Genomic DNA, 6,420 nt, shown 5'->3' with positions numbered 1-6,420 from the left:
GCCTCCATGTCAGCAACAGGATATGTCTTGTCCCTGTGTCCACTTAAAAACAATTCATATAGCATGAGACAATTTGATTCTATTAACCATAAAAACCTGGAGGACATAATATAACATCTGAAATCCTCCTCATGCTGCCTTGATATTCTGCCAACAGGTTTTTTCAAAAATGTTTCTAAATGCATGGCCTCAGATCTACTACAAATTGTCTACATGTCTCTCCTCTCAGGTTTTTTCACACAGGCCCTGAAAACTGCAGTCATTAAGCCACTCTTAAAAAAGAGCAATCGCGACAGGTCATTAATGAGCAATTATAGGCCCATATCAAATCTCCCATTTTTAAGTAAAATCATTGAAAAAGCTGTTTTTCAACAGCTTAGTGCTTTCTTGGCACTAAATAACTGTTTTGATGTTTTGATCCAGTCAGGTTTTTGACCACACCACACCACAGCACTTAGACGGCTCTTGTTAAGGTCTTCAATGACATCCATTTAAACACTGACAGTGGCAGAATTTCACTCTTAGTATTATTGGATCTCAGTGCTGCATTCGACACGGTGGACCACAACATATTACTAGACAAACTTGAAAACTGGGTTGGACTTTCTGGCACAGTACTAAACTGGTTTGAATCCTACTTAAAGGACAGGGACTACTTTGTGTCTATAGGTAATCACACATCTGAGCTGACAAAAATGATGTGGAGTTCCCCAAGGCTCCATTCTGGGGCCTCTTGTTTAACATTTACATGCTTCCACTGGCTCAGATTATGAAAAACAACAAAATATGTTACCATAATTATGCAGATCACACACAGATTTACATAACCACTTCACCAGGGGACTATGACTCCATACAAGTGCTGAGTAACTGTATTGAGCAGGTCAACGATTGGATGTGCCAGAATTTTCTTCAATTAAACAAAGATAAAACTGAAGTTATTGTTTTTGGAGCCAGGGAGGACCGATTGAAAGTCAGTGCTCAACTTCAATCTGTAATGTTAAGAACCACAAACCAAGCCAGAAATCTTGGTGTAGTCATGGACTCAGACCTGAATTTGAGGAGCCACATTAAGACAATTACAAAGTGTGCCTACTATCACCTGAATATATCAAGGATTAAAGGACTTATGTCTCAACAAGACCTGGAAAAGCTTATCCATGCATTTATCTTCAGTTGACTCGACTACTGTAACAGTGTCCTACTCAGGACAGTAACAGTGTCCTTAAAACTAAACAAGGAGAAGCAGTGTTCAGTTATTATGCTCCGTATATCTGGAACAAACTCCCAGATAACTGCAGGTCTGCTGAAACTGTCAGTTCTTTTAAATTAAGACTGAAGACTTTTCTTTTTACCATAGCTTTTAATTAAATATTTAAGATTTTTCTTTTTACCACTGCCTTTAACTAGTAGTTTGATAACTTACACTGCACTGTAACTTTTACTGTCCTGTTTTCGTTTTCTTTGTTTTTAGCTTTTTACCATTGCTTTTAATTAAATATTTACACTGTGAGAAATGACTAGGTAATTGAGTGAAAAGATAATGAGAGTGAGATTGAACAGAGTGAAGGAAGTGGTCTTAAATCTGGTGGGTCCAGAGTATAACTGGATCAAAGTGGCCTGCAAAGTGGCCAGACTTGTCCTGTTTTCTCTGTAGTGTCACGAGGGTTTTTGGAGTTTCAGTGGACCCAAAGATTGCTATGGACCCGAGTACAGACTAGCTAGAGAGAGTAGATTAAGTGTACTTCTCTGTTTATTCTCTTTTCAAAATAATTGTAACTCAATTATTTGCTCAACCCCTCAGCCTGTTTTTATTTTCCATTTAACTCTTTTAACCCTGATTGAACACTGCACTGTAACTTTTATTATATTTTAATGTGTATTTTTTCAATTTCCCTGTTGCTTTTAGTTTTATGTAAAGAACTTTGAATTACCTTGTTGTTGAAATGTGCTATACAAATAAACTTGTCTTGCCTTGCCTTACTGGCAACAGGAAATGACCTTCAACGTAGCAGCCCCCGCAGCACGTTTCACCTATATATATATACAAAATCTACGTGACAAAGACATACCAAAAAGCCTCTTGGAGCGATGCCCTAAACCCAACAGTTATGGCCATTTTTGGATCATTTACACATACCTTAACAAGCTCCTGCTAGAGAATTAGTCTGACCGACTACAGATTTTCGCTGTCTAGTCTAATCACACTGACGATTAAAAGTTGTACAAACGGTGAGTTTTCGTGAAAAGTGCCCGTGGCGTGGCGTCCAAAATTGATGATTCCCCATGAAAGAGGAATTTGTTGTGACTTCAGTATACATGCTCGCAACTGCACCAAACTTTTAACACATCTACATGCCAATATTCAGTTATAGTCGTACCACCAAGTGCTATGTAGTGCCACAATGGGGACACAGGAAGTGATGATAAACACCTTTGTGCAGCGTCCGAAGCGCATGGCAAATTCACAGCCACCCCGGTAGAGCTCCAGAATCTGCAATACAGCCTGCTCACACCTCGACACGCTACATGTGTGAGGGCCCGCCCAATGCTGCTTGCAGCTTTAATTAAGGCCCGAGCATGAAATGTGCAAGGTCCCTAATGAAGTGATTTCTATCTTTTTTCTCACCAAACTTTGCACATATTTCAGGCGGGGCGAAAAATTTCATATAGTATGGATTTCGTGCATGGGCGTGGCAAAATGGCTCACTAGTTCCCCCCACAGAGCAACCCCCAGACAAAGTGTCACCTACATGTACGAAATTTCTGTGGTACGTGTATCATGTCCAGATGTACAAAAAAGCCTCTTGGAGCCATTACCTAAACCCAACAGGAAGTCGGCCATTTTGGACTTAATGTTCAATTTTGGCGATTTACACACTTTGTACTTTTACAAACTCCTCCTAGGGAATTAGTCTGATCAAATTTTTGCTGTGCCGCCTAAAGCCATTGATGATTAAAAGTTGTACAAACAGTTAATATCAGTGGTTTGCCTGTGGCGTGCTGTCAAAAATCGATTCGCCATGAAACAGGTTGTTATAACTTCAGTATATCATACTCACATGTGCACCAAATTTTACATATAATAAGAGTCCCACCCTGAACACATCCATTTGCCAATATTCACACAAAGTCATAGCGCCACCTGCTGGCAACAGGAGATGACACATTTTACACAGTAATGTGCTACTCCTGTGTCTCAATTAACAGCTTTTAGCATATATCTGTAATAATTAATATAAGAAATAGTAACATGTTCGCTAACTTCACGTTTCTCAAAATGGAGCTGCCAATGATCAGAGTTGGTTTCTCAGCGGGTGTGTCGCTGAGTGGGGAAAATCTGTTAGAGACGTGAACAGGTTGGTGATGACCCGTGGGCTTTGAATGCTTACGACTATTCCTTCTTCGGACAGTCACCCAGCCACCCCTCCCTGGCTGCACAGGGGATGCCGGGGGACAGCTACCAGAGGCTAACTCAGGCCGTTCCGCACCGACTACCGGGGACTGGCTAGCTACAGTAGACTGATCTACCAAGGTGCGGAGCCGGACTTCTAAATCACTGAGCCTCACCTCCATGTCTATAAATAAACTACACTTATTACACGTACCATTACTGCTAAAGGAGGCAGAGGAGTAACTGAACATCTGACACACCGAGCAGGAGAAAGTAGGAGAGAAAAAGGTAGAAGGAGAAGCCATCGCTAGCTGCTAAGCTAAAGTCGCTAACGGCTAAGCTAAAGTACTGTAGCGTCAGCTACCAAAACTTTTGAACAACTATGAGATTGAACAGCAGTCACTAAAAGATGGAAAGAACTGTGAGTGCTTAGGAAAAATTATTGTAAGAATAAGTGCTTAGACAGTTGACAGTTGGCCACTGTAATCTAACAAATGTAACTGGTATTTAGCAAGAGCAGCACAACACGGTACCAACACACAAGCACCGGAAACGGAAATGAGTCGACACGCTTACCGCAGTACGTCAGCAACGTCCGTCCGATGCGTGAAGCAGGTTAAAATCAAGGGCAACTGGACTTGGTTGAAGATACTCGAAGACCTTTCGAGTTGATTAGCTCTGTAGGGCCGACCCCAAACAGTCGAAGATTCAATGCTTCGATGGGCGGAGCCTGATTCAACTGTCACTGTAATCTCACAGTCGAAGCTTCGCAGTGAAACAAGGATCATGCCATTTTGGCGATATGGGGGTGCTCAACGTCTGATTTTACATAGAACTACCTTTTCTCCCAATAAGTTAATATACAGCCTATCACAATAAATAAATACGATGTTGTAACCCTAACCCTGGGTCATCAGTGCGCATGTGTATGCGTAGCGTGTATGTGTGTAGTGGCAGAAGAGGAACAATTGCTGAAGAGATGGAGCCCCAGCTTCACTGGTGTTGTGCCGAGTTGTCCACACCTCGCAGGACTTTAGGATAATTTATCACCGTTGATGAACCATACAAAGAATATTTTATCGTTTTATATAGCCGGCTACTTGAAATAGACCCGCGAGGAACCTCGACGTGCAGCACAACATGCACGCTAAACTCTAGACAAGACCAGTGAATGGCAGGCGAGAGAGAGAGAGAGAGAGAGAGAGAGAGAGAGAGAGAGAGAGAGAGAGAGAGAGAGAGAGAGAGAGAGAGAGAGAGAGAGAGAGAAAAAAGAGGTCTTCAAAAAGCCTCAGTGTAAATTGAATGAATAGAGACTGCAGCTTCTTCAGATTAAAGCGGAGCTACCCTGTGAACCCCCTCCCCCAGCTGGCAATCACCGCGCACAAAAACACACATGATTTTACCATCAGTGGACTATAAGCAGGACTTGACAATTCTGATTCGACTATGTAAATCCTTAGTCGGGGACAGCACCAGAACCTTGTATGGCTTCCACTTCTAGACCAAGAGGATCACAAGTGGTATTGAATTAACTCTAACTTAAACAGGGTGACATGTGCACCTTTATGCAAGTGAGCCTTGCAATGCATAAAAGTTATAGCAACTCTATTATGTGTTATCTGTTTCACGTTGGAGCAGACAGCGTGAGGTCTCTATAGAAGAGGACCTTAGAGCTTGATTTATTACATACAAAAAACTTGATGTTAATTATAAAGAAATTTGAAGTGGAGAAATTGGAGTACAGTAATGAAGGAAAAGAAAAGAACATAATTCAGTAGCTTGGGCTGTGGTTGAATAGTCCAAAAAAAGTACTGCCATGCAGACTTGAACGATTCTGAATTGATTCACAAATAATCAATAATCAGTTATCTAGAGGTTAATTGATAACGTAATGTTTACAGAACAAATAAGGCGGAACTCTGAAATGTGGAAGTGCAGCACTGGACTGTCTGTGGTGTGCACACAACAGAGATGTATTCTCCCTGTTCGGCACAGACATGCAGTTGTTGATTGAATAACTACCACTTCTAAACTTTCACATGATCAGTAAAGTCAATGTGCAACTAACATTAATGATTTTCACCTGCACACTGTGCAGCATGGTAGCACTTCGCTAGCGTCCTCTCCTCATTCTTCAAAGCAGAGCTATGTGAGAGGCAGGGGCGGATTGGCCATCTGGCAATTCTGGCAAATACCAGAGGGGCTGGACTATTTGTTTTGGGGTGGGCCGGTCAGATTCATATTAATAGCAGTGTTTAATTGGGTGGGCCACTCAGGTACATTAATGGGTCGCCAAGTATATTTGGCGACCCATTTAAGCATTTTGCAGAGAAACACTGAGAGAGATGCTAACTATTACATTACAAGACTCAGACACGGTGCATATTTTACAAACACGGACCAGGTAAACAGTGAACACAATGGTGCAGATGTAGCCTAACTGGGCACAACGTTGGTTTTGGTTTCAATAGGCTTCCTCATTAACAAGCCTCCTCCACGCACCAATAAAATAAATTCCTTTTATATTTCCCTGCCTTGTTGTTTATGTGTACATAGAGAGGAAGAATGTGAGAACAGCACACATTTCATCGTTACTGTGTGTTAGAGCATGGGAGAACAGTGGATACTTTTAATACAGCCCACACCCCTAATACTGTGTAACTATAACAAGTAGATAACAGAAGAAAAAGATGTTCTTTCTTTACAACTGTCTGCATAGCTTATTCGTATTGTGTAATGAATGAAAATAAATAGGCCTACTATGCTCCTCTCTACTTTGACATTTAAGATTAGCTTGTTTGATCCACCTTCATACACATGTGACATTACTGTACAACTTGAGAAAGGTGAGTTGTTTTCTGCTCCAGCCTGCCTAAAAGAAAAGCGTTTTGGGATTAAATGGACTTTATTAGCTGCTGCAGTGCAGGATGAACTCAGAACAGACCCATTTCTCACCTTATTATTCCTAATCATGAAACGAAGAAGAAGAAATGCATAATAAATCCTGTGACAAAATCTGTCCATTA

General features: G+C 41.3%; 1 protein-coding gene across 1 annotated transcript in view; it reads left to right on the top strand.

Annotated features, from left to right (window-relative positions):
* The window catches only part of tmem102 (transmembrane protein 102), a 33,643-nt gene that overhangs the window by 17,039 nt on the left and 10,184 nt on the right, over positions 1-6,420 (top strand). The window lies entirely within an intron of this gene.

Source organism: Micropterus dolomieu, linkage group LG12 (assembly GCF_021292245.1).
Source record: "Micropterus dolomieu isolate WLL.071019.BEF.003 ecotype Adirondacks linkage group LG12, ASM2129224v1, whole genome shotgun sequence".
Lineage (NCBI taxonomy): Eukaryota > Metazoa > Chordata > Actinopteri > Centrarchiformes > Centrarchidae > Micropterus > Micropterus dolomieu.
Note: the sequence above shows the minus strand (reverse complement) of the source record. Positions and strands in the feature narration are given on the sequence as shown.